Raw genomic sequence first — 20,683 nt, forward strand, 5'->3', positions numbered from 1 at the left:
ATTCACGGACGGGAGAGAGGCTGAGGTAATTGCGAGTGAACGGAGATGGACTCCTCCCGTTCGCAGTTTCCGTAGTGTAGCGGTTATCACGTCTGCTTCACACGCAGAAGGTCCCCGGTTCGATCCCGGGCGGGAACAGTATTTTCCTGCCTATGTCGTATTGTACTCCAGTGAGCCACGACATGTGAGGATCTTCTGCATGTACCTTTGTTCTGCAAGTAGCGCATTTATTTAATTTCTTAGTAACGATGACAACACCAGCACGAGTTGTCTCTAATGTAAGGCGCACACAAGTAGTTTCCGTGGTGTAGCGGTTATCACGTCTGCCTAACACGCAGAAGGTCCCCGTGTCGATCCCGGGCGGAAACACTTTTTTATCATTAAAAACAAGACATACTAACATGCATCTGCTACCATCTGTACCCAAAAACCTTCGTAATCGCCTTCACACGTCAGATCAGTGTCAATTGCTCACATCAAATATGAATTTCATTTGATACTGACGCCGAGCATTTTGCGTCGACTCAGCCACTCACGTGCGACCAGTTTGCACAAAACGCTAGGGCTCATCCGGGATTTGAACCCGGGACCTCCTGCACCCAAAGCAGGAATCATACCCCTAGACCAACGAGCCATCTGACGTGGCAAATGACTATTATTTCAGTGCACTGGGTCCCTCGATGTGGTCCAGGGTGCTCTGGAAAGTCTCGTGTAGGCTGGCGGGATGGGGGCGGCGCGAATTCCCGCGGTCGGCGGCCTTCCTGGGCTATTGGTACCTTCATGTAGAGCTGCCGCTGGGCTCGCACTCCCTGCTGCTAAGAAAGTGATTGCTTTTGCTGCTATGATTTGCAATCACGACTGCGGGAAACGCCGCTATTTCGTTAGGGGTGCTACGGCAGACACCTTCTCGAGCACCCCGAAGACTTCTTGAGCCCTTGGCTGTTATGGTTTCCAGGCTGTCAAAAGAACTGTCGCGTGTGCATTCACGGACGGGAGAGAGGCTGAGGTAATTGCGAGTGAACGGAGATGGACTCCTCCCGTTCGCAGTTTCCGTAGTGTAGCGGTTATCACGTCTGCTTCACCCGCAGAAGGTCCCCGGTTCGATCCCGGGCGGGAACAGTATTTTCCTGCCTATGTCGTATTGTACTCCAGTGAGCCACGACATGTGAGGATCTTCTGCATGTACCTTTGTTCTGCAAGTAGCGCATTTATTTAATTTCTTAGTAACGATGACAACACCAGCACGAGTTGTCTCTAATGTAAGGCGCACACAAGTAGTTTCCGTGGTGTAGCGGTTATCACGTCTGCCTAACACGCAGAAGGTCCCCGTGTCGATCCCGGGCGGAAACACTTTTTTATCATTAAAAACAAGACATACTAACATGCATCTGCTACCATCTGTACCCAAAAACCTTCGTAATCGCCTTCACACGTCAGATCAGTGTCAATTGCTCACATCAAATATGAATTTCATTTGATACTGACGCCGAGCATTTTGCGTCGACTCAGCCACTCACGTGCGACCAGTTTGCACAAAACGCTAGGGCTCATCCGGGATTTGAACCCGGGACCTCCTGCACCCAAAGCAGGAATCATACCCCTAGACCAACGAGCCATCTGACGTGGCAAATGACTATTATTTCAGTGCACTGGGTCCCTCGATGTGGTCCAGGGTGCTCTGGAAAGTCTCGTGTAGGCTGGCGGGATGGGGGCGGCGCGAATTCCCGCGGTCGGCGGCCTTCCTGGGCTATTGGTACCTTCATGTAGAGCTGCCGCTGGGCTCGCACTCCCTGCTGCTAAGAAAGTGATTGCTTTTGCTGCTATGATTTGCAATCACGACTGCGGGAAACGCCGCTATTTCGTTAGGGGTGCTACGGCAGACACCTTCTCGAGCACCCCGAAGACTTCTTGAGCCCTTGGCTGTGATGGTTTCCAGGCTGTCAAAAGAACTGTCGCGTGTGCATTCACGGACGGGAGAGAGGCTGAGGTAATTGCGAGTGAACGGAGATGGACTCCTCCCGTTCGCAGTTTCCGTAGTGTAGCGGTTATCACGTCTGCTTCACACGCAGAAGGTCCCCGGTTCGATCCCGGGCGGGAACAGTATTTTCCTGCCTATGTCGTATTGTACTCCAGTGAGCCACGACATGTGAGGATCTTCTGCATGTACCTTTGTTCTGCAAGTAGCGCATTTATTTAATTTCTTAGTAACGATGACAACACCAGCACGAGTTGTCTCTAATGTAAGGCGCACACAAGTAGTTTCCGTGGTGTAGCGGTTATCACGTCTGCCTAACACGCAGAAGGTCCCCGTGTCGATCCCGGGCGGAAACACTTTTTTATCATTAAAAACAAGACATACTAACATGCATCTGCTACCATCTGTACCCAAAAACCTTCGTAATCGCCTTCACACGTCAGATCAGTGTCAATTGCTCACATCAAATATGAATTTCATTTGATACTGACGCCGAGCATTTTGCGTCGACTCAGCCACTCACGTGCGACCAGTTTGCACAAAACGCTAGGGCTCATCCGGGATTTGAACCCGGGACCTCCTGCACCCAAAGCAGGAATCATACCCCTAGACCAACGAGCCATCTGACGTGGCAAATGACTATTATTTCAGTGCACTGGGTCCCTCGATGTGGTCCAGGGTGCTCTGGAAAGTCTCGTGTAGGCTGGCGGGATGGGGGCGGCGCGAATTCCCGCGGTCGGCGGCCTTCCTGGGCTATTGGTACCTTCATGTAGAGCTGCCGCTGGGCTCGCACTCCCTGCTGCTAAGAAAGTGATTGCTTTTGCTGCTATGATTTGCAATCACGACTGCGGGAAACGCCGCTATTTCGTTAGGGGTGCTACGGCAGACACCTTCTCGAGCACCCCGAAGACTTCTTGAGCCCTTGGCTGTGATGGTTTCCAGGCTGTCAAAAGAACTGTCGCGTGTGCATTCACGGACGGGAGAGAGGCTGAGGTAATTGCGAGTGAACGGAGATGGACTCCTCCCGTTCGCAGTTTCCGTAGTGTAGCGGTTATCACGTCTGCTTCACACGCAGAAGGTCCCCGGTTCGATCCCGGGCGGGAACAGTATTTTCCTGCCTATGTCGTATTGTACTCCAGTGAGCCACGACATGTGAGGATCTTCTGCATGTACCTTTGTTCTGCAAGTAGCGCATTTATTTAATTTCTTAGTAACGATGACAACACCAGCACGAGTTGTCTCTAATGTAAGGCGCACACAAGTAGTTTCCGTGGTGTAGCGGTTATCACGTCTGCCTAACACGCAGAAGGTCCCCGTGTCGATCCCGGGCGGAAACACTTTTTTATCATTAAAAACAAGACATACTAACATGCATCTGCTACCATCTGTACCCAAAAACCTTCGTAATCGCCTTCACACGTCAGATCAGTGTCAATTGCTCACATCAAATATGAATTTCATTTGATACTGACGCCGAGCATTTTGCGTCGACTCAGCCACTCACGTGCGACCAGTTTGCACAAAACGCTAGGGCTCATCCGGGATTTGAACCCGGGACCTCCTGCACCCAAAGCAGGAATCATACCCCTAGACCAACGAGCCATCTGACTTGGCAAATGACTATTATTTCAGTGCACTGGGTCCCTCGATGTGGTCCAGGGTGCTCTGGAAAGTCTCGTGTAGGCTGGCGGGATGGGGGCGGCGCGAATTCCCGCGGTCGGCGGCCTTCCTGGGCTATTGGTACCTTCATGTAGAGCTGCCGCTGGGCTCGCACTCCCTGCTGCTAAGAAAGTGATTGCTTTTGCTGCTATGATTTGCAATCACGACTGCGGGAAACGCCGCTATTTCGTTAGGGGTGCTACGGCAGACACCTTCTCGAGCACCCCGAAGACTTCTTGAGCCCTTGGCTGTGATGGTTTCCAGGCTGTCAAAAGAACTGTCGCGTGTGCATTCACGGACGGGAGAGAGGCTGAGGTAATTGCGAGTGAACGGAGATGGACTCCTCCCGTTCGCAGTTTCCGTAGTGTAGCGGTTATCACGTCTGCTTCACACGCAGAAGGTCCCCGGTTCGATCCCGGGCGGGAACAGTATTTTCCTGCCTATGTCGTATTGTACTCCAGTGAGCCACGACATGTGAGGATCTTCTGCATGTACCTTTGTTCTGCAAGTAGCGCATTTATTTAATTTCTTAGTAACGATGACAACACCAGCACGAGTTGTCTCTAATGTAAGGCGCACACAAGTAGTTTCCGTGGTGTAGCGGTTATCACGTCTGCCTAACACGCAGAAGGTCCCCGTGTCGATCCCGGGCGGAAACACTTTTTTATCATTAAAAACAAGACATACTAACATGCATCTGCTACCAGCTGCCGCTGGGCTCGCACTCCCTGCTGCTAAGAAAGTGATTGCTTTTGCTGCTATGATTTGCAATCACGACTGCGGGAAACGCCGCTATTTCGTTAGGGGTGCTACGGCAGACACCTTCTCGAGCACCCCGAAGACTTCTTGAGCCCTTGGCTGTGATGGTTTCCAGGCTGTCAAAAGAACTGTCGCGTGTGCATTCACGGACGGGAGAGAGGCTGAGGTAATTGCGAGTGAACGGAGATGGACTCCTCCCGTTCGCAGTTTCCGTAGTGTAGCGGTTATCACGTCTGCTTCACACGCAGAAGGTCCCCGGTTCGATCCCGGGCGGGAACAGTATTTTCCTGCCTATGTCGTATTGTACTCCAGTGAGCCACGACATGTGAGGATCTTCTGCATGTACCTTTGTTCTGCAAGTAGCGCATTTATTTAATTTCTTAGTAACGATGACAACACCAGCACGAGTTGTCTCTAATGTAAGGCGCACACAAGTAGTTTCCGTGGTGTAGCGGTTATCACGTCTGCCTAACACGCAGAAGGTCCCCGTGTCGATCCCGGGCGGAAACACTTTTTTATCATTAAAAACAAGACATACTAACATGCATCTGCTACCATCTGTACCCAAAAACCTTCGTAATCGCCTTCACACGTCAGATCAGTGTCAATTGCTCACATCAAATATGAATTTCATTTGATACTGACGCCGAGCATTTTGCGTCGACTCAGCCACTCACGTGCGACCAGTTTGCACAAAACGCTAGGGCTCATCCGGGATTTGAACCCGGGACCTCCTGCACCCAAAGCAGGAATCATACCCCTAGACCAACGAGCCATCTGACGTGGCAAATGACTATTATTTCAGTGCACTGGGTCCCTCGATGTGGTCCAGGGTGCTCTGGAAAGTCTCGTGTAGGCTGGCGGGATGGGGGCGGCGCGAATTCCCGCGGTCGGCGGCCTTCCTGGGCTATTGGTACCTTCATGTAGAGCTGCCGCTGGGCTCGCACTCCCTGCTGCTAAGAAAGTGATTGCTTTTGCTGCTATGATTTGCAATCACGACTGCGGGAAACGCCGCTATTTCGTTAGGGGTGCTACGGCAGACACCTTCTCGAGCACCCCGAAGACTTCTTGAGCCCTTGGCTGTGATGGTTTCCAGGCTGTCAAAAGAACTGTCGCGTGTGCATTCACGGACGGGAGAGAGGCTGAGGTAATTGCGAGTGAACGGAGATGGACTCCTCCCGTTCGCAGTTTCCGTAGTGTAGCGGTTATCACGTCTGCTTCACACGCAGAAGGTCCCCGGTTCGATCCCGGGCGGGAACAGTATTTTCCTGCCTATGTCGTATTGTACTCCAGTGAGCCACGACATGTGAGGATCTTCTGCATGTACCTTTGTTCTGCAAGTAGCGCATTTATTTAATTTCTTAGTAACGATGACAACACCAGCACGAGTTGTCTCTAATGTAAGGCGCACACAAGTAGTTTCCGTGGTGTAGCGGTTATCACGTCTGCCTAACACGCAGAAGGTCCCCGTGTCGATCCCGGGCGGAAACACTTTTTTATCATTAAAAACAAGACATACTAACATGCATCTGCTACCATCTGTACCCAAAAACCTTCGTAATCGCCTTCACACGTCAGATCAGTGTCAATTGCTCACATCAAATATGAATTTCATTTGATACTGACGCCGAGCATTTTGCGTCGACTCAGCCACTCACGTGCGACCAGTTTGCACAAAACGCTAGGGCTCATCCGGGATTTGAACCCGGGACCTCCTGCACCCAAAGCAGGAATCATACCCCTAGACCAACGAGCCATCTGACGTGGCAAATGACTATTATTTCAGTGCACTGGGTCCCTCGATGTGGTCCAGGGTGCTCTGGAAAGTCTCGTGTAGGCTGGCGGGATGGGGGCGGCGCGAATTCCCGCGGTCGGCGGCCTTCCTGGGCTATTGGTACCTTCATGTAGAGCTGCCGCTGGGCTCGCACTCCCTGCTGCTAAGAAAGTGATTGCTTTTGCTGCTATGATTTGCAATCACGACTGCGGGAAACGCCGCTATTTCGTTAGGGGTGCTACGGCAGACACCTTCTCGAGCACCCCGAAGACTTCTTGAGCCCTTGGCTGTGATGGTTTCCAGGCTGTCAAAAGAACTGTCGCGTGTGCATTCACGGACGGGAGAGAGGCTGAGGTAATTGCGAGTGAACGGAGATGGACTCCTCCCGTTCGCAGTTTCCGTAGTGTAGCGGTTATCACGTCTGCTTCACACGCAGAAGGTCCCCGGTTCGATCCCGGGCGGGAACAGTATTTTCCTGCCTATGTCGTATTGTACTCCAGTGAGCCACGACATGTGAGGATCTTCTGCATGTACCTTTGTTCTGCAAGTAGCGCATTTATTTAATTTCTTAGTAACGATGACAACACCAGCACGAGTTGTCTCTAATGTAAGGCGCACACAAGTAGTTTCCGTGGTGTAGCGGTTATCACGTCTGCCTAACACGCAGAAGGTCCCCGTGTCGATCCCGGGCGGAAACACTTTTTTATCATTAAAAACAAGACATACTAACATGCATCTGCTACCATCTGTACCCAAAAACCTTCGTAATCGCCTTCACACGTCAGATCAGTGTCAATTGCTCACATCAAATATGAATTTCATTTGATACTGACGCCGAGCATTTTGCGTCGACTCAGCCACTCACGTGCGACCAGTTTGCACAAAACGCTAGGGCTCATCCGGGATTTGAACCCGGGACCTCCTGCACCCAAAGCAGGAATCATACCCCTAGACCAACGAGCCATCTGACGTGGCAAATGACTATTATTTCAGTGCACTGGGTCCCTCGATGTGGTCCAGGGTGCTCTGGAAAGTCTCGTGTAGGCTGGCGGGATGGGGGCGGCGCGAATTCCCGCGGTCGGCGGCCTTCCTGGGCTATTGGTACCTTCATGTAGAGCTGCCGCTGGGCTCGCACTCCCTGCTGCTAAGAAAGTGATTGCTTTTGCTGCTATGATTTGCAATCACGACTGCGGGAAACGCCGCTATTTCGTTAGGGGTGCTACGGCAGACACCTTCTCGAGCACCCCGAAGACTTCTTGAGCCCTTGGCTGTGATGGTTTCCAGGCTGTCAAAAGAACTGTCGCGTGTGCATTCACGGACGGGAGAGAGGCTGAGGTAATTGCGAGTGAACGGAGATGGACTCCTCCCGTTCGCAGTTTCCGTAGTGTAGCGGTTATCACGTCTGCTTCACACGCAGAAGGTCCCCGGTTCGATCCCGGGCGGGAACAGTATTTTCCTGCCTATGTCGTATTGTACTCCAGTGAGCCACGACATGTGAGGATCTTCTGCATGTACCTTTGTTCTGCAAGTAGCGCATTTATTTAATTTCTTAGTAACGATGACAACACCAGCACGAGTTGTCTCTAATGTAAGGCGCACACAAGTAGTTTCCGTGGTGTAGCGGTTATCACGTCTGCCTAACACGCAGAAGGTCCCCGTGTCGATCCCGGGCGGAAACACTTTTTTATCATTAAAAACAAGACATACTAACATGCATCTGCTACCATCTGTACCCAAAAACCTTCGTAATCGCCTTCACACGTCAGATCAGTGTCAATTGCTCACATCAAATATGAATTTCATTTGATACTGACGCCGAGCATTTTGCGTCGACTCAGCCACTCACGTGCGACCAGTTTGCACAAAACGCTAGGGCTCATCCGGGATTTGAACCCGGGACCTCCTGCACCCAAAGCAGGAATCATACCCCTAGACCAACGAGCCATCTGACGTGGCAAATGACTATTATTTCAGTGCACTGGGTCCCTCGATGTGGTCCAGGGTGCTCTGGAAAGTCTCGTGTAGGCTGGCGGGATGGGGGCGGCGCGAATTCCCGCGGTCGGCGGCCTTCCTGGGCTATTGGTACCTTCATGTAGAGCTGCCGCTGGGCTCGCACTCCCTGCTGCTAAGAAAGTGATTGCTTTTGCTGCTATGATTTGCAATCACGACTGCGGGAAACGCCGCTATTTCGTTAGGGGTGCTACGGCAGACACCTTCTCGAGCACCCCGAAGACTTCTTGAGCCCTTGGCTGTGATGGTTTCCAGGCTGTCAAAAGAACTGTCGCGTGTGCATTCACGGACGGGAGAGAGGCTGAGGTAATTGCGAGTGAACGGAGATGGACTCCTCCCGTTCGCAGTTTCCGTAGTGTAGCGGTTATCACGTCTGCTTCACACGCAGAAGGTCCCCGGTTCGATCCCGGGCGGGAACAGTATTTTCCTGCCTATGTCGTATTGTACTCCAGTGAGCCACGACATGTGAGGATCTTCTGCATGTACCTTTGTTCTGCAAGTAGCGCATTTATTTAATTTCTTAGTAACGATGACAACACCAGCACGAGTTGTCTCTAATGTAAGGCGCACACAAGTAGTTTCCGTGGTGTAGCGGTTATCACGTCTGCCTAACACGCAGAAGGTCCCCGTGTCGATCCCGGGCGGAAACACTTTTTTATCATTAAAAACAAGACATACTAACATGCATCTGCTACCATCTGTACCCAAAAACCTTCGTAATCGCCTTCACACGTCAGATCAGTGTCAATTGCTCACATCAAATATGAATTTCATTTGATACTGACGCCGAGCATTTTGCGTCGACTCAGCCACTCACGTGCGACCAGTTTGCACAAAACGCTAGGGCTCATCCGGGATTTGAACCCGGGACCTCCTGCACCCAAAGCAGGAATCATACCCCTAGACCAACGAGCCATCTGACGTGGCAAATGACTATTATTTCAGTGCACTGGGTCCCTCGATGTGGTCCAGGGTGCTCTGGAAAGTCTCGTGTAGGCTGGCGGGATGGGGGCGGCGCGAATTCCCGCGGTCGGCGGCCTTCCTGGGCTATTGGTACCTTCATGTAGAGCTGCCGCTGGGCTCGCACTCCCTGCTGCTAAGAAAGTGATTGCTTTTGCTGCTATGATTTGCAATCACGACTGCGGGAAACGCCGCTATTTCGTTAGGGGTGCTACGGCAGACACCTTCTCGAGCACCCCGAAGACTTCTTGAGCCCTTGGCTGTGATGGTTTCCAGGCTGTCAAAAGAACTGTCGCGTGTGCATTCACGGACGGGAGAGAGGCTGAGGTAATTGCGAGTGAACGGAGATGGACTCCTCCCGTTCGCAGTTTCCGTAGTGTAGCGGTTATCACGTCTGCTTCACACGCAGAAGGTCCCCGGTTCGATCCCGGGCGGGAACAGTATTTTCCTGCCTATGTCGTATTGTACTCCAGTGAGCCACGACATGTGAGGATCTTCTGCATGTACCTTTGTTCTGCAAGTAGCGCATTTATTTAATTTCTTAGTAACGATGACAACACCAGCACGAGTTGTCTCTAATGTAAGGCGCACACAAGTAGTTTCCGTGGTGTAGCGGTTATCACGTCTGCCTAACACGCAGAAGGTCCCCGTGTCGATCCCGGGCGGAAACACTTTTTTATCATTAAAAACAAGACATACTAACATGCATCTGCTACCATCTGTACCCAAAAACCTTCGTAATCGCCTTCACACGTCAGATCAGTGTCAATTGCTCACATCAAATATGAATTTCATTTGATACTGACGCCGAGCATTTTGCGTCGACTCAGCCACTCACGTGCGACCAGTTTGCACAAAACGCTAGGGCTCATCCGGGATTTGAACCCGGGACCTCCTGCACCCAAAGCAGGAATCATACCCCTAGACCAACGAGCCATCTGACGTGGCAAATGACTATTATTTCAGTGCACTGGGTCCCTCGATGTGGTCCAGGGTGCTCTGGAAAGTCTCGTGTAGGCTGGCGGGATGGGGGCGGCGCGAATTCCCGCGGTCGGCGGCCTTCCTGGGCTATTGGTACCTTCATGTAGAGCTGCCGCTGGGCTCGCACTCCCTGCTGCTAAGAAAGTGATTGCTTTTGCTGCTATGATTTGCAATCACGACTGCGGGAAACGCCGCTATTTCGTTAGGGGTGCTACGGCAGACACCTTCTCGAGCACCCCGAAGACTTCTTGAGCCCTTGGCTGTGATGGTTTCCAGGCTGTCAAAAGAACTGTCGCGTGTGCATTCACGGACGGGAGAGAGGCTGAGGTAATTGCGAGTGAACGGAGATGGACTCCTCCCGTTCGCAGTTTCCGTAGTGTAGCGGTTATCACGTCTGCTTCACACGCAGAAGGTCCCCGGTTCGATCCCGGGCGGGAACAGTATTTTCCTGCCTATGTCGTATTGTACTCCAGTGAGCCACGACATGTGAGGATCTTCTGCATGTACCTTTGTTCTGCAAGTAGCGCATTTATTTAATTTCTTAGTAACGATGACAACACCAGCACGAGTTGTCTCTAATGTAAGGCGCACACAAGTAGTTTCCGTGGTGTAGCGGTTATCACGTCTGCCTAACACGCAGAAGGTCCCCGTGTCGATCCCGGGCGGAAACACTTTTTTATCATTAAAAACAAGACATACTAACATGCATCTGCTACCATCTGTACCCAAAAACCTTCGTAATCGCCTTCACACGTCAGATCAGTGTCAATTGCTCACATCAAATATGAATTTCATTTGATACTGACGCCGAGCATTTTGCGTCGACTCAGCCACTCACGTGCGACCAGTTTGCACAAAACGCTAGGGCTCATCCGGGATTTGAACCCGGGACCTCCTGCACCCAAAGCAGGAATCATACCCCTAGACCAACGAGCCATCTGACGTGGCAAGTGACTATTATTTCAGTGCACTGGGTCCCTCGATGTGGTCCAGGGTGCTCTGGAAAGTCTCGTGTAGGCTGGCGGGATGGGGGCGGCGCGAATTCCCGCGGTCGGCGGCCTTCCTGGGCTATTGGTACCTTCATGTAGAGCTGCCGCTGGGCTCGCACTCCCTGCTGCTAAGAAAGTGATTGCTTTTGCTGCTATGATTTGCAATCACGACTGCGGGAAACGCCGCTATTTCGTTAGGGGTGCTACGGCAGACACCTTCTCGAGCACCCCGAAGACTTCTTGAGCCCTTGGCTGTGATGGTTTCCAGGCTGTCAAAAGAACTGTCGCGTGTGCATTCACGGACGGGAGAGAGGCTGAGGTAATTGCGAGTGAACGGAGATGGACTCCTCCCGTTCGCAGTTTCCGTAGTGTAGCGGTTATCACGTCTGCTTCACACGCAGAAGGTCCCCGGTTCGATCCCGGGCGGGAACAGTATTTTCCTGCCTATGTCGTATTGTACTCCAGTGAGCCACGACATGTGAGGATCTTCTGCATGTACCTTTGTTCTGCAAGTAGCGCATTTATTTAATTTCTTAGTAACGATGACAACACCAGCACGAGTTGTCTCTAATGTAAGGCGCACACAAGTAGTTTCCGTGGTGTAGCGGTTATCACGTCTGCCTAACACGCAGAAGGTCCCCGTGTCGATCCCGGGCGGAAACACTTTTTTATCATTAAAAACAAGACATACTAACATGCATCTGCTACCATCTGTACCCAAAAACCTTCGTAATCGCCTTCACACGTCAGATCAGTGTCAATTGCTCACATCAAATATGAATTTCATTTGATACTGACGCCGAGCATTTTGCGTCGACTCAGCCACTCACGTGCGACCAGTTTGCACAAAACGCTAGGGCTCATCCGGGATTTGAACCCGGGACCTCCTGCACCCAAAGCAGGAATCATACCCCTAGACCAACGAGCCATCTGACGTGGCAAATGACTATTATTTCAGTGCACTGGGTCCCTCGATGTGGTCCAGGGTGCTCTGGAAAGTCTCGTGTAGGCTGGCGGGATGGGGGCGGCGCGAATTCCCGCGGTCGGCGGCCTTCCTGGGCTATTGGTACCTTCATGTAGAGCTGCCGCTGGGCTCGCACTCCCTGCTGCTAAGAAAGTGATTGCTTTTGCTGCTATGATTTGCAATCACGACTGCGGGAAACGCCGCTATTTCGTTAGGGGTGCTACGGCAGACACCTTCTCGAGCACCCCGAAGACTTCTTGAGCCCTTGGCTGTGATGGTTTCCAGGCTGTCAAAAGAACTGTCGCGTGTGCATTCACGGACGGGAGAGAGGCTGAGGTAATTGCGAGTGAACGGAGATGGACTCCTCCCGTTCGCAGTTTCCGTAGTGTAGCGGTTATCACGTCTGCTTCACACGCAGAAGGTCCCCGGTTCGATCCCGGGCGGGAACAGTATTTTCCTGCCTATGTCGTATTGTACTCCAGTGAGCCACGACATGTGAGGATCTTCTGCATGTACCTTTGTTCTGCAAGTAGCGCATTTATTTAATTTCTTAGTAACGATGACAACACCAGCACGAGTTGTCTCTAATGTAAGGCGCACACAAGTAGTTTCCGTGGTGTAGCGGTTATCACGTCTGCCTAACACGCAGAAGGTCCCCGTGTCGATCCCGGGCGGAAACACTTTTTTATCATTAAAAACAAGACATACTAACATGCATCTGCTACCAGCTGCCGCTGGGCTCGCACTCCCTGCTGCTAAGAAAGTGATTGCTTTTGCTGCTATGATTTGCAATCACGACTGCGGGAAACGCCGCTATTTCGTTAGGGGTGCTACGGCAGACACCTTCTCGAGCACCCCGAAGACTTCTTGAGCCCTTGGCTGTGATGGTTTCCAGGCTGTCAAAAGAACTGTCGCGTGTGCATTCACGGACGGGAGAGAGGCTGAGGTAATTGCGAGTGAACGGAGATGGACTCCTCCCGTTCGCAGTTTCCGTAGTGTAGCGGTTATCACGTCTGCTTCACACGCAGAAGGTCCCCGGTTCGATCCCGGGCGGGAACAGTATTTTCCTGCCTATGTCGTATTGTACTCCAGTGAGCCACGACATGTGAGGATCTTCTGCATGTACCTTTGTTCTGCAAGTAGCGCATTTATTTAATTTCTTAGTAACGATGACAACACCAGCACGAGTTGTCTCTAATGTAAGGCGCACACAAGTAGTTTCCGTGGTGTAGCGGTTATCACGTCTGCCTAACACGCAGAAGGTCCCCGTGTCGATCCCGGGCGGAAACACTTTTTTATCATTAAAAACAAGACATACTAACATGCATCTGCTACCATCTGTACCCAAAAACCTTCGTAATCGCCTTCACACGTCAGATCAGTGTCAATTGCTCACATCAAATATGAATTTCATTTGATACTGACGCCGAGCATTTTGCGTCGACTCAGCCACTCACGTGCGACCAGTTTGCACAAAACGCTAGGGCTCATCCGGGATTTGAACCCGGGACCTCCTGCACCCAAAGCAGGAATCATACCCCTAGACCAACGAGCCATCTGACGTGGCAAATGACTATTATTTCAGTGCACTGGGTCCCTCGATGTGGTCCAGGGTGCTCTGGAAAGTCTCGTGTAGGCTGGCGGGATGGGGGCGGCGCGAATTCCCGCGGTCGGCGGCCTTCCTGGGCTATTGGTACCTTCATGTAGAGCTGCCGCTGGGCTCGCACTCCCTGCTGCTAAGAAAGTGATTGCTTTTGCTGCTATGATTTGCAATCACGACTGCGGGAAACGCCGCTATTTCGTTAGGGGTGCTACGGCAGACACCTTCTCGAGCACCCCGAAGACTTCTTGAGCCCTTGGCTGTGATGGTTTCCAGGCTGTCAAAAGAACTGTCGCGTGTGCATTCACGGACGGGAGAGAGGCTGAGGTAATTGCGAGTGAACGGAGATGGACTCCTCCCGTTCGCAGTTTCCGTAGTGTAGCGGTTATCACGTCTGCTTCACACGCAGAAGGTCCCCGGTTCGATCCCGGGCGGGAACAGTATTTTCCTGCCTATGTCGTATTGTACTCCAGTGAGCCACGACATGTGAGGATCTTCTGCATGTACCTTTGTTCTGCAAGTAGCGCATTTATTTAATTTCTTAGTAACGATGACAACACCAGCACGAGTTGTCTCTAATGTAAGGCGCACACAAGTAGTTTCCGTGGTGTAGCGGTTATCACGTCTGCCTAACACGCAGAAGGTCCCCGTGTCGATCCCGGGCGGAAACACTATTTTATCATTAAAAACAAGACATACTAACATGCATCTGCTACCATCTGTACCCAAAAACCTTCGTAATCGCCTTCACACGTCAGATCAGTGTCAATTGCTCACATCAAATATGAAATTCATTTGATACTGACGCCGAGCATTTTGCGTCGACTCAGCCACTCACGTGCGACCAGTTTGCACAAAACGCTAGGGCTCGTCCGGGATTTGAACCCGGGACCTCCTGCACCCAAAGCAGGAATCATACCCCTAGACCAACGAGCCATCTGACGTGGCAGATGACTATTATTTCAGTGCACTGGGTCCCTCGATGTGGTCCAGGGTGCTCTGGAAAGTCTCGTGTAGGCTGGCGGGATGGGGGCGGCGCGAATTCCCGCGGTCGGCGGCCTTCCTGGGCTATTGGTACCTTCATGTAGAGCTGCCGCTGGGCTCGCACTCCCTGCTGCTAAGAAAGTGATTGCTTTTGCTGCTATGATTTGCAATCACGACTGCGGGAAACGCCGCTATTTCGTTAGGGGTGCTACGGCAGACACCTTCTCGAGCACCCCGAAGACTTCTTGAGCCCTTGGCTGTGATGGTTTCCAGGCTGTCAAAAGAACTGTCGCGTGTGCATTCACGGACGGGAGAGAGGCTGAGGTAATTGCGAGTGAACGGAGATGGACTCCTCCCGTTCGCAGTTTCCGTAGTGTAGCGGTTATCACGTCTGCTTCACACGCAGAAGGTCCCCGGTTCGATCCCGGGCGGGAACAGTATTTTCCTGCCTATGTCGTATTGTACTCCAGTGAGCCACGACATGTGAGGATCTTCTGCATGTACCTTTGTTCTGCAAGTAGCGCATTTATTTAATTTCTTAGTAACGATGACAACACCAGCACGAGTTGTCTCTAATGTAAGGCGCACACAAGTAGTTTCCGTGGTGTAGCGGTTATCACGTCTGCCTAACACGCAGAAGGTCCCCGTGTCGATCCCGGGCGGAAACACTTTTTTATCATTAAAAACAAGACATACTAACATGCATCTGCTACCATCTGTACCCAAAAACCTTCGTAATCGCCTTCACACGTCAGATCAGTGTCAATTGCTCACATCAAATATGAATTTCATTTGATACTGACGCCGAGCATTTTGCGTCGACTCAGCCACTCACGTGCGACCAGTTTGCACAAAACGCTAGGGCTCATCCGGGATTTGAACCCGGGACCTCCTGCACCCAAAGCAGGAATCATACCCCTAGACCAACGAGCCATCTGACGTGGCAAATGACTATTATTTCAGTGCACTGGGTCCCTCGATGTGGTCCAGGGTGCTCTGGAAAGTCTCGTGTAGGCTGGCGGGATGGGGGCGGCGCGAATTCCCGCGGTCGGCGGCCTTCCTGGGCTATTGGTACCTTCATGTAGAGCTGCCGCTGGGCTCGCACTCCCTGCTGCTAAGAAAGTGATTGCTTTTGCTGCTATGATTTGCAATCACGACTGCGGGAAACGCCGCTATTTCGTTAGGGGTGCTACGGCAGACACCTTCTCGAGCACCCCGAAGACTTCTTGAGCCCTTGGCTGTGATGGTTTCCAGGCTGTCAAAAGAACTGTCGCGTGTGCATTCACGGACGGGAGAGAGGCTGAGGTAATTGCGAGTGAACGGAGATGGACTCCTCCCGTTCGCAGTTTCCGTAGTGTAGCGGTTATCACGTCTGCTTCACACGCAGAAGGTCCCCGGTTCGATCCCGGGCGGGAACAGTATTTTCCTGCCTATGTCGTATTGTACTCCAGTGAGCCACGACATGTGAGGATCTTCTGCATGTACCTTTGTTCTGCAAGTAGCGCATTTATTTAATTTCTTAGTAACGATGACAACACCAGCACGAGTTGTCTCTAATGTAAGGCGCACACAAGTAGTTTCCGTGGTGTAGCGGTTATCACGTCTGCCTAACACGCAGAAGGTCCCCGTGTCGATCCCGGGCGGAAACACTTTTTTATCATTAAAAACAAGACATACTAACATGCATCTGCTACCAGCTGCCGCTGGGCTCGCACTCCCTGCTGCTAAGAAAGTGATTGCTTTTGCTGCTATGATTTGCAATCACGACTGCGGGAAACGCCGCTATTTCGTTAGGGGTGCTACGGCAGACACCTTCTCGAGCACCCCGAAGACTTCTTGAGCCCTTGGCTGTGATGGTTTCCAGGCTGTCAAAAGAACTGTCGCGTGTGCATTCACGGACGGGAGAGAGGCTGAGGTAATTGCGAGTGAACGGAGATGGACTCCTCCCGTTCGCAGTTTCCGTAGTGTAGCGGTTATCACGTCTGCTTCACACGCAGAAGGTCCCCGGTTCGATCCCGGGCGGGAACAGTATTTTCCTGCCTATGTCGTATTGTACTCCAGTGAGCCACGACATGTGAGGATCTTCTGCATGTACCTTTGTTCTGCAAGTAGCGCATTTATTTAATTTCTTAGTAACGATGACAACACCAGCACGAGTTGTCTCTAATGTAAGGCGCACACAAGTAGTTTCCGTGGTGTAGCGGTTATCACGTCTGCCTAACACGCAGAAGGTCCCCGTGTCGATCCCGGGCGGAAACACTTTTTTATCATTAAAAACAAGACATACTAACATGCATCTGCTACCATCTGTACCCAAAAACCTTCGTAATCGCCTTCACACGTCAGATCAGTGTCAATTGCTCACATCAAATATGAATTTCATTTGATACTGACGCCGAGCATTTTGCGTCGACTCAGCCACTCACGTGCGACCAGTTTGCACAAAACGCTAGGGCTCATCCGGGATTTGAACCCGGGACCTCCTGCACCCAAAGCAGGAATCATACCCCTAGACCAACGAGCCATCTGACGTGGCAAATGACTATTATTTCAGTGCACTGGGTCCCTCGATGTGGTCCAGGGTGCTCTGGAAAGTCTCGTGTAGGCTGGCGGGATGGGGGCGGCGCGAATTCCCGCGGTCGGCGGCCTTCCTGGGCTATTGGTACCTTCATGTAGAGCTGCCGCTGGGCTCGCACTCCCTGCTGCTAAGAAAGTGATTGCTTTTGCTGCTATGATTTGCAATCACGACTGCGGGAAACGCCGCTATTTCGTTAGGGGTGCTACGGCAGACACCTTCTCGAGCACCCCGAAGACTTCTTGAGCCCTTGGCTGTGATGGTTTCCAGGCTGTCAAAAGAACTGTCGCGTGTGCATTCACGGACGGGAGAGAGGCTGAGGTAATTGCGAGTGAACGGAGATGGACTCCTCCCGTTCGCAGTTTCCGTAGTGTAGCGGTTATCACGTCTGCTTCACACGCAGAAGGTCCCCGGTTCGATCCCGGGCGGGAACAGTATTTTCCTGCCTATGTCGTATTGTACTCCAGTGAGCCACGACATGTGAGGATCTTCTGCATGTACCTTTGTTCTGCAAGTAGCGCATTTATTTAATTTCTTAGTAACGATGACAACACCAGCACGAGTTGTCTCTAATGTAAGGCGCACACAAGTAGTTTCCGTGGTGTAGCGGTTATCACGTCTGCCTAACACGCAGAAGGTCCCCGTGTCGATCCCGGGCGGAAACACTTTTTTATCATTAAAAACAAGACATACTAACATGCATCTGCTACCATCTGTACCCAAAAACCTTCGTAATCGCCTTCACACGTCAGATCAGTGTCAATTGCTCACATCAAATATGAAATTCATTTGATACTGACGCCGAGCATTTTGCGTCGACTCAGCCACTCACGTGCGACCAGTTTGCACAAAACGCTAGGGCTCGTCCGGGATTTGAACCCGGGACCTCCTGCACCCAAAGCAGGAATCATACCCCTAGACCAACGAGCCATCTGACGTGGCAGATGACTATTATTTCAGTGCACTGGGTCCCTCGATGTGGTCCAGGGTGCTCTGGAAAGTCTCGTGTAGGCTGGCGGGATGGGGGCGGCGCGAATTCCCGCGGTCGGCGGCCTTCCTGGGCTATTGGTACCTTCATGTAGAGCTGCCGCTGGGCTCGCACTCCCTGCTGCTAAGAAAGTGATTGCTTTTGCTGCTATGATTTGCAATCACGACTGCGGGAAACGCCGCTATTTCGTTAGGGGTGCTACGGCAGACACCTTCTCGAGCACCCCGAAGACTTCTTGAGCCCTTGGCTGTGATGGTTTCCAGGCTGTCAAAAGAACTGTCGCGTGTGCATTCACGGACGGGAGAGAGGCTGAGGTAATTGCGAGTGAACGGAGATGGACTCCTCCCGTTCGCAGTTTCCGTAGTGTAGCGGTTATCACGTCTGCTTCACACGTAGAAGGTCCCCGGTTCGATCCCGGGCGGGAACAGTATTTTCCTGCCTATGTCGTATTGTACTCCAGTGAGCCACGACATGTGAGGATCTTCTGCATGTACCTTTGTTCTGCAAGTAGCGCATTTATTTAATTTCTTAGTAACGATGACAACACCAGCACGAGTTGTCTCTAATGTAAGGCGCACACAAGTAGTTTCCGTGGTGTAGCGGTTATCACGTCTGCCTAACACGCAGAAGGTCCCCGTGTCGATCCCGGGCGGAAACACTTTTTTATCATTAAAAACAAGACATACTAACATGCATCTGCTACCATCTGTACCCAAAAACCTTCGTAATCGCCTTCACACGTCAGATCAGTGTCAATTGCTCACATCAAATATGAAATTCATTTGATACTGACGCCGAGCATTTTGCGTCGACTCAGCCACTCACGTGCGACCAGTTTGCACAAAACGCAAGGGCTCGTCCGGGATTTGAACCCGGGACCTCCTGCACCCAAAGCAGGAATCATACCCCTAGACCAACGAGCCATCTGACGTGGCAGATGACTATTATTTCAGTGCACTGGGTCCCTCGATGTGGTCCAGGGTGCTCTGGAAAGTCTCGTGTAGGCTGGCGGGATGGGGGCGGCGCGAATTCCCGCGGTCGGCGGCCTTCCTGGGCTATTGGTACCTTCATGTAGAGCTGCCGCTGGGCTCGCACTCCCTGCTGCTAAGAAAGTGATTGCTTTTGCTGCTATGATTTGCAATCACGACTGCGGGAAACGCCGCTATTTCGTTAGGGGTGCTACGGCAGACACCTTCTCGAGCACCCCGAAGACTTCTTGAGCCCTTGGCTGTGATGGTTTCCAGGCTGTCAAAAGAACTGTCGCGTGTGCATTCACGGACGGGAGAGAGGCTGAGGTAATTGCGAGTGAACGGAGATGGACTCCTCCCGTTCGCAGTTTCCGTAGTGTAGCGGTTATCACGTCTGCTTCACACGCAGAAGGTCCCCGGTTCGATCCCGGGCGGGAACAGTATTTTCCTGCCTATGTCGTATTGTACTCCAGTGAGCCACGACATGTGAGGATCTTCTGCATGTACCTTTGTTCTGCAAGTAGCGCATTTATTTAATTTCTTAGTAACGATGACAACACCAGCACGAGTTGTCTCTAATGTAAGGCGCACACAAGTAGTTTCCGTGGTGTAGCGGTTATCACGTCTGCCTAACACGCAGAAGGTCCCCGTGTCGATCCCGGGCGGAAACACTATTTTATCATTAAAAACAAGACATACTAACATGCATCTGCTACCATCTGTACCCAAAAACCTTCGTAATCGCCTTCACACGTCAGATCAGTGTCAATTGCTCACATCAAATATGAAATTCATTTGATACTGACGCCGAGCATTTTGCGTCGACTCAGCCACTCACGTGCGACCAGTTTGCACAAAACGCTAGGGCTCGTCCGGGATTTGAACCCGGGACCTCCTGCACCCAAAGCAGGAATCATACCCCTAGACCAACGAGCCATCTGACGTGGCAGATGACTATTATTTCAGTGCACTGGGTCCCTCGATGTGGTCCAGGGTGCTCTGGAAAGTCTCGTGTAGGCTGGCGGGATGGGGGCGGCGCGAATTCCCGCGGTCGGCGGCCTTCCTGGGCTATTGGTACCTTCATGTAGAGCTGCCGCTGGGCTCGCACTCCCTGCTGCTAAGAAAGTGATTGCTTTTGCTGCTATGATTTGCAATCACGACTGCGGGAAACGCCGCTATTTCGTTAGGGGTGCTACGGCAGACACCTTCTCGAGCACCCCGAAGACTTCTTGAGCCCTTGGCTGTGATGGTTTCCAGGCTGTCAAAAGAACTGTCGCGTGTGCATTCACGGACGGGAGAGAGGCTGAGGTAATTGCGAGTGAACGGAGATGGACTCCTCCCGTTCGCAGTTTCCGTAGTGTAGCGGTTATCACGTCTGCTTCACACGTAGAAGGTCCCCGGTTCGATCCCGGGCGGGAACAGTATTTTCCTGCCTATGTCGTATTGTACTCCAGTGAGCCACGACATGTGAGGATCTTCTGCATGTACCTTTGTTCT

The 20,683-nt window shown here is 51.8% G+C and overlaps 64 non-coding genes across 64 annotated transcripts; 45 read left to right on the forward strand and 19 right to left on the reverse strand.

The window, feature by feature from the left end:
• The first annotated feature begins 65 nt into the window (after positions 1–65).
• On the forward strand, positions 66–138 carry Trnav-cac (transfer RNA valine (anticodon CAC)). Its single transcript has one exon. It is a non-coding gene; the product is annotated as a tRNA-Val (tRNA).
• A 158-nt stretch (positions 139–296) lies between these two features.
• On the forward strand, positions 297–369 carry Trnav-aac (transfer RNA valine (anticodon AAC)). Its single transcript has one exon. It is a non-coding gene; the product is annotated as a tRNA-Val (tRNA).
• Positions 370–562: 193 nt separating this feature from the next.
• On the reverse strand, positions 563–634 carry Trnap-ugg (transfer RNA proline (anticodon UGG)). Its single transcript has one exon. It is a non-coding gene; the product is annotated as a tRNA-Pro (tRNA).
• A 412-nt stretch (positions 635–1,046) lies between these two features.
• On the forward strand, positions 1,047–1,119 carry Trnav-cac (transfer RNA valine (anticodon CAC)). Its single transcript has one exon. It is a non-coding gene; the product is annotated as a tRNA-Val (tRNA).
• Positions 1,120–1,277: 158 nt separating this feature from the next.
• Positions 1,278–1,350, forward strand: Trnav-aac (transfer RNA valine (anticodon AAC)). Its single transcript has one exon. It is a non-coding gene; the product is annotated as a tRNA-Val (tRNA).
• A 193-nt stretch (positions 1,351–1,543) lies between these two features.
• On the reverse strand, positions 1,544–1,615 carry Trnap-ugg (transfer RNA proline (anticodon UGG)). Its single transcript has one exon. It is a non-coding gene; the product is annotated as a tRNA-Pro (tRNA).
• Positions 1,616–2,027: 412 nt separating this feature from the next.
• Trnav-cac (transfer RNA valine (anticodon CAC)) lies at positions 2,028–2,100 on the forward strand. The gene has a single exon. It is a non-coding gene; the product is annotated as a tRNA-Val (tRNA).
• A 158-nt stretch (positions 2,101–2,258) lies between these two features.
• Positions 2,259–2,331, forward strand: Trnav-aac (transfer RNA valine (anticodon AAC)). The gene has a single exon. It is a non-coding gene; the product is annotated as a tRNA-Val (tRNA).
• Positions 2,332–2,524: 193 nt separating this feature from the next.
• On the reverse strand, positions 2,525–2,596 carry Trnap-ugg (transfer RNA proline (anticodon UGG)). The gene has a single exon. It is a non-coding gene; the product is annotated as a tRNA-Pro (tRNA).
• A 412-nt stretch (positions 2,597–3,008) lies between these two features.
• On the forward strand, positions 3,009–3,081 carry Trnav-cac (transfer RNA valine (anticodon CAC)). The gene has a single exon. It is a non-coding gene; the product is annotated as a tRNA-Val (tRNA).
• Positions 3,082–3,239: 158 nt separating this feature from the next.
• On the forward strand, positions 3,240–3,312 carry Trnav-aac (transfer RNA valine (anticodon AAC)). The gene has a single exon. It is a non-coding gene; the product is annotated as a tRNA-Val (tRNA).
• A 193-nt stretch (positions 3,313–3,505) lies between these two features.
• Trnap-ugg (transfer RNA proline (anticodon UGG)) lies at positions 3,506–3,577 on the reverse strand. The gene has a single exon. It is a non-coding gene; the product is annotated as a tRNA-Pro (tRNA).
• A 412-nt stretch (positions 3,578–3,989) lies between these two features.
• On the forward strand, positions 3,990–4,062 carry Trnav-cac (transfer RNA valine (anticodon CAC)). Its single transcript has one exon. It is a non-coding gene; the product is annotated as a tRNA-Val (tRNA).
• Positions 4,063–4,220: 158 nt separating this feature from the next.
• Positions 4,221–4,293, forward strand: Trnav-aac (transfer RNA valine (anticodon AAC)). Its single transcript has one exon. It is a non-coding gene; the product is annotated as a tRNA-Val (tRNA).
• A 306-nt stretch (positions 4,294–4,599) lies between these two features.
• Trnav-cac (transfer RNA valine (anticodon CAC)) lies at positions 4,600–4,672 on the forward strand. The gene has a single exon. It is a non-coding gene; the product is annotated as a tRNA-Val (tRNA).
• Positions 4,673–4,830: 158 nt separating this feature from the next.
• On the forward strand, positions 4,831–4,903 carry Trnav-aac (transfer RNA valine (anticodon AAC)). The gene has a single exon. It is a non-coding gene; the product is annotated as a tRNA-Val (tRNA).
• Positions 4,904–5,096: 193 nt separating this feature from the next.
• Trnap-ugg (transfer RNA proline (anticodon UGG)) lies at positions 5,097–5,168 on the reverse strand. Its single transcript has one exon. It is a non-coding gene; the product is annotated as a tRNA-Pro (tRNA).
• Positions 5,169–5,580: 412 nt separating this feature from the next.
• On the forward strand, positions 5,581–5,653 carry Trnav-cac (transfer RNA valine (anticodon CAC)). The gene has a single exon. It is a non-coding gene; the product is annotated as a tRNA-Val (tRNA).
• Positions 5,654–5,811: 158 nt separating this feature from the next.
• On the forward strand, positions 5,812–5,884 carry Trnav-aac (transfer RNA valine (anticodon AAC)). The gene has a single exon. It is a non-coding gene; the product is annotated as a tRNA-Val (tRNA).
• Positions 5,885–6,077: 193 nt separating this feature from the next.
• Trnap-ugg (transfer RNA proline (anticodon UGG)) lies at positions 6,078–6,149 on the reverse strand. Its single transcript has one exon. It is a non-coding gene; the product is annotated as a tRNA-Pro (tRNA).
• Positions 6,150–6,561: 412 nt separating this feature from the next.
• Positions 6,562–6,634, forward strand: Trnav-cac (transfer RNA valine (anticodon CAC)). The gene has a single exon. It is a non-coding gene; the product is annotated as a tRNA-Val (tRNA).
• A 158-nt stretch (positions 6,635–6,792) lies between these two features.
• Trnav-aac (transfer RNA valine (anticodon AAC)) lies at positions 6,793–6,865 on the forward strand. The gene has a single exon. It is a non-coding gene; the product is annotated as a tRNA-Val (tRNA).
• A 193-nt stretch (positions 6,866–7,058) lies between these two features.
• On the reverse strand, positions 7,059–7,130 carry Trnap-ugg (transfer RNA proline (anticodon UGG)). Its single transcript has one exon. It is a non-coding gene; the product is annotated as a tRNA-Pro (tRNA).
• Positions 7,131–7,542: 412 nt separating this feature from the next.
• Positions 7,543–7,615, forward strand: Trnav-cac (transfer RNA valine (anticodon CAC)). The gene has a single exon. It is a non-coding gene; the product is annotated as a tRNA-Val (tRNA).
• Positions 7,616–7,773: 158 nt separating this feature from the next.
• Trnav-aac (transfer RNA valine (anticodon AAC)) lies at positions 7,774–7,846 on the forward strand. Its single transcript has one exon. It is a non-coding gene; the product is annotated as a tRNA-Val (tRNA).
• Positions 7,847–8,039: 193 nt separating this feature from the next.
• Positions 8,040–8,111, reverse strand: Trnap-ugg (transfer RNA proline (anticodon UGG)). The gene has a single exon. It is a non-coding gene; the product is annotated as a tRNA-Pro (tRNA).
• Positions 8,112–8,523: 412 nt separating this feature from the next.
• Trnav-cac (transfer RNA valine (anticodon CAC)) lies at positions 8,524–8,596 on the forward strand. Its single transcript has one exon. It is a non-coding gene; the product is annotated as a tRNA-Val (tRNA).
• Positions 8,597–8,754: 158 nt separating this feature from the next.
• On the forward strand, positions 8,755–8,827 carry Trnav-aac (transfer RNA valine (anticodon AAC)). The gene has a single exon. It is a non-coding gene; the product is annotated as a tRNA-Val (tRNA).
• Positions 8,828–9,020: 193 nt separating this feature from the next.
• Positions 9,021–9,092, reverse strand: Trnap-ugg (transfer RNA proline (anticodon UGG)). Its single transcript has one exon. It is a non-coding gene; the product is annotated as a tRNA-Pro (tRNA).
• Positions 9,093–9,504: 412 nt separating this feature from the next.
• Trnav-cac (transfer RNA valine (anticodon CAC)) lies at positions 9,505–9,577 on the forward strand. The gene has a single exon. It is a non-coding gene; the product is annotated as a tRNA-Val (tRNA).
• Positions 9,578–9,735: 158 nt separating this feature from the next.
• Positions 9,736–9,808, forward strand: Trnav-aac (transfer RNA valine (anticodon AAC)). The gene has a single exon. It is a non-coding gene; the product is annotated as a tRNA-Val (tRNA).
• A 193-nt stretch (positions 9,809–10,001) lies between these two features.
• On the reverse strand, positions 10,002–10,073 carry Trnap-ugg (transfer RNA proline (anticodon UGG)). Its single transcript has one exon. It is a non-coding gene; the product is annotated as a tRNA-Pro (tRNA).
• A 412-nt stretch (positions 10,074–10,485) lies between these two features.
• Positions 10,486–10,558, forward strand: Trnav-cac (transfer RNA valine (anticodon CAC)). The gene has a single exon. It is a non-coding gene; the product is annotated as a tRNA-Val (tRNA).
• A 158-nt stretch (positions 10,559–10,716) lies between these two features.
• On the forward strand, positions 10,717–10,789 carry Trnav-aac (transfer RNA valine (anticodon AAC)). Its single transcript has one exon. It is a non-coding gene; the product is annotated as a tRNA-Val (tRNA).
• A 193-nt stretch (positions 10,790–10,982) lies between these two features.
• On the reverse strand, positions 10,983–11,054 carry Trnap-ugg (transfer RNA proline (anticodon UGG)). Its single transcript has one exon. It is a non-coding gene; the product is annotated as a tRNA-Pro (tRNA).
• A 412-nt stretch (positions 11,055–11,466) lies between these two features.
• On the forward strand, positions 11,467–11,539 carry Trnav-cac (transfer RNA valine (anticodon CAC)). Its single transcript has one exon. It is a non-coding gene; the product is annotated as a tRNA-Val (tRNA).
• Positions 11,540–11,697: 158 nt separating this feature from the next.
• Trnav-aac (transfer RNA valine (anticodon AAC)) lies at positions 11,698–11,770 on the forward strand. The gene has a single exon. It is a non-coding gene; the product is annotated as a tRNA-Val (tRNA).
• A 193-nt stretch (positions 11,771–11,963) lies between these two features.
• On the reverse strand, positions 11,964–12,035 carry Trnap-ugg (transfer RNA proline (anticodon UGG)). Its single transcript has one exon. It is a non-coding gene; the product is annotated as a tRNA-Pro (tRNA).
• Positions 12,036–12,447: 412 nt separating this feature from the next.
• Positions 12,448–12,520, forward strand: Trnav-cac (transfer RNA valine (anticodon CAC)). Its single transcript has one exon. It is a non-coding gene; the product is annotated as a tRNA-Val (tRNA).
• Positions 12,521–12,678: 158 nt separating this feature from the next.
• Trnav-aac (transfer RNA valine (anticodon AAC)) lies at positions 12,679–12,751 on the forward strand. The gene has a single exon. It is a non-coding gene; the product is annotated as a tRNA-Val (tRNA).
• A 306-nt stretch (positions 12,752–13,057) lies between these two features.
• Trnav-cac (transfer RNA valine (anticodon CAC)) lies at positions 13,058–13,130 on the forward strand. The gene has a single exon. It is a non-coding gene; the product is annotated as a tRNA-Val (tRNA).
• A 158-nt stretch (positions 13,131–13,288) lies between these two features.
• On the forward strand, positions 13,289–13,361 carry Trnav-aac (transfer RNA valine (anticodon AAC)). The gene has a single exon. It is a non-coding gene; the product is annotated as a tRNA-Val (tRNA).
• Positions 13,362–13,554: 193 nt separating this feature from the next.
• On the reverse strand, positions 13,555–13,626 carry Trnap-ugg (transfer RNA proline (anticodon UGG)). Its single transcript has one exon. It is a non-coding gene; the product is annotated as a tRNA-Pro (tRNA).
• A 412-nt stretch (positions 13,627–14,038) lies between these two features.
• Positions 14,039–14,111, forward strand: Trnav-cac (transfer RNA valine (anticodon CAC)). The gene has a single exon. It is a non-coding gene; the product is annotated as a tRNA-Val (tRNA).
• Positions 14,112–14,269: 158 nt separating this feature from the next.
• Positions 14,270–14,342, forward strand: Trnav-aac (transfer RNA valine (anticodon AAC)). The gene has a single exon. It is a non-coding gene; the product is annotated as a tRNA-Val (tRNA).
• Positions 14,343–14,535: 193 nt separating this feature from the next.
• On the reverse strand, positions 14,536–14,607 carry Trnap-ugg (transfer RNA proline (anticodon UGG)). Its single transcript has one exon. It is a non-coding gene; the product is annotated as a tRNA-Pro (tRNA).
• A 412-nt stretch (positions 14,608–15,019) lies between these two features.
• Trnav-cac (transfer RNA valine (anticodon CAC)) lies at positions 15,020–15,092 on the forward strand. The gene has a single exon. It is a non-coding gene; the product is annotated as a tRNA-Val (tRNA).
• A 158-nt stretch (positions 15,093–15,250) lies between these two features.
• Positions 15,251–15,323, forward strand: Trnav-aac (transfer RNA valine (anticodon AAC)). Its single transcript has one exon. It is a non-coding gene; the product is annotated as a tRNA-Val (tRNA).
• A 193-nt stretch (positions 15,324–15,516) lies between these two features.
• On the reverse strand, positions 15,517–15,588 carry Trnap-ugg (transfer RNA proline (anticodon UGG)). The gene has a single exon. It is a non-coding gene; the product is annotated as a tRNA-Pro (tRNA).
• Positions 15,589–16,000: 412 nt separating this feature from the next.
• On the forward strand, positions 16,001–16,073 carry Trnav-cac (transfer RNA valine (anticodon CAC)). Its single transcript has one exon. It is a non-coding gene; the product is annotated as a tRNA-Val (tRNA).
• A 158-nt stretch (positions 16,074–16,231) lies between these two features.
• Positions 16,232–16,304, forward strand: Trnav-aac (transfer RNA valine (anticodon AAC)). Its single transcript has one exon. It is a non-coding gene; the product is annotated as a tRNA-Val (tRNA).
• Positions 16,305–16,610: 306 nt separating this feature from the next.
• Trnav-cac (transfer RNA valine (anticodon CAC)) lies at positions 16,611–16,683 on the forward strand. Its single transcript has one exon. It is a non-coding gene; the product is annotated as a tRNA-Val (tRNA).
• A 158-nt stretch (positions 16,684–16,841) lies between these two features.
• Trnav-aac (transfer RNA valine (anticodon AAC)) lies at positions 16,842–16,914 on the forward strand. Its single transcript has one exon. It is a non-coding gene; the product is annotated as a tRNA-Val (tRNA).
• A 193-nt stretch (positions 16,915–17,107) lies between these two features.
• Trnap-ugg (transfer RNA proline (anticodon UGG)) lies at positions 17,108–17,179 on the reverse strand. Its single transcript has one exon. It is a non-coding gene; the product is annotated as a tRNA-Pro (tRNA).
• Positions 17,180–17,591: 412 nt separating this feature from the next.
• On the forward strand, positions 17,592–17,664 carry Trnav-cac (transfer RNA valine (anticodon CAC)). Its single transcript has one exon. It is a non-coding gene; the product is annotated as a tRNA-Val (tRNA).
• A 158-nt stretch (positions 17,665–17,822) lies between these two features.
• Positions 17,823–17,895, forward strand: Trnav-aac (transfer RNA valine (anticodon AAC)). Its single transcript has one exon. It is a non-coding gene; the product is annotated as a tRNA-Val (tRNA).
• Positions 17,896–18,088: 193 nt separating this feature from the next.
• Positions 18,089–18,160, reverse strand: Trnap-ugg (transfer RNA proline (anticodon UGG)). Its single transcript has one exon. It is a non-coding gene; the product is annotated as a tRNA-Pro (tRNA).
• A 412-nt stretch (positions 18,161–18,572) lies between these two features.
• Positions 18,573–18,645, forward strand: Trnav-cac (transfer RNA valine (anticodon CAC)). The gene has a single exon. It is a non-coding gene; the product is annotated as a tRNA-Val (tRNA).
• Positions 18,646–18,803: 158 nt separating this feature from the next.
• Trnav-aac (transfer RNA valine (anticodon AAC)) lies at positions 18,804–18,876 on the forward strand. Its single transcript has one exon. It is a non-coding gene; the product is annotated as a tRNA-Val (tRNA).
• A 193-nt stretch (positions 18,877–19,069) lies between these two features.
• Trnap-ugg (transfer RNA proline (anticodon UGG)) lies at positions 19,070–19,141 on the reverse strand. The gene has a single exon. It is a non-coding gene; the product is annotated as a tRNA-Pro (tRNA).
• Positions 19,142–19,553: 412 nt separating this feature from the next.
• On the forward strand, positions 19,554–19,626 carry Trnav-cac (transfer RNA valine (anticodon CAC)). Its single transcript has one exon. It is a non-coding gene; the product is annotated as a tRNA-Val (tRNA).
• A 158-nt stretch (positions 19,627–19,784) lies between these two features.
• Trnav-aac (transfer RNA valine (anticodon AAC)) lies at positions 19,785–19,857 on the forward strand. The gene has a single exon. It is a non-coding gene; the product is annotated as a tRNA-Val (tRNA).
• A 193-nt stretch (positions 19,858–20,050) lies between these two features.
• On the reverse strand, positions 20,051–20,122 carry Trnap-ugg (transfer RNA proline (anticodon UGG)). Its single transcript has one exon. It is a non-coding gene; the product is annotated as a tRNA-Pro (tRNA).
• Positions 20,123–20,534: 412 nt separating this feature from the next.
• Positions 20,535–20,607, forward strand: Trnav-cac (transfer RNA valine (anticodon CAC)). Its single transcript has one exon. It is a non-coding gene; the product is annotated as a tRNA-Val (tRNA).
• Positions 20,608–20,683: the final 76 nt, after the last annotated feature.

The sequence above is a fragment of the Schistocerca gregaria genome, chromosome 2, assembly GCF_023897955.1.
Source record: "Schistocerca gregaria isolate iqSchGreg1 chromosome 2, iqSchGreg1.2, whole genome shotgun sequence".
NCBI classification, from domain to species: Eukaryota; Metazoa; Arthropoda; class Insecta; order Orthoptera; family Acrididae; genus Schistocerca; species Schistocerca gregaria.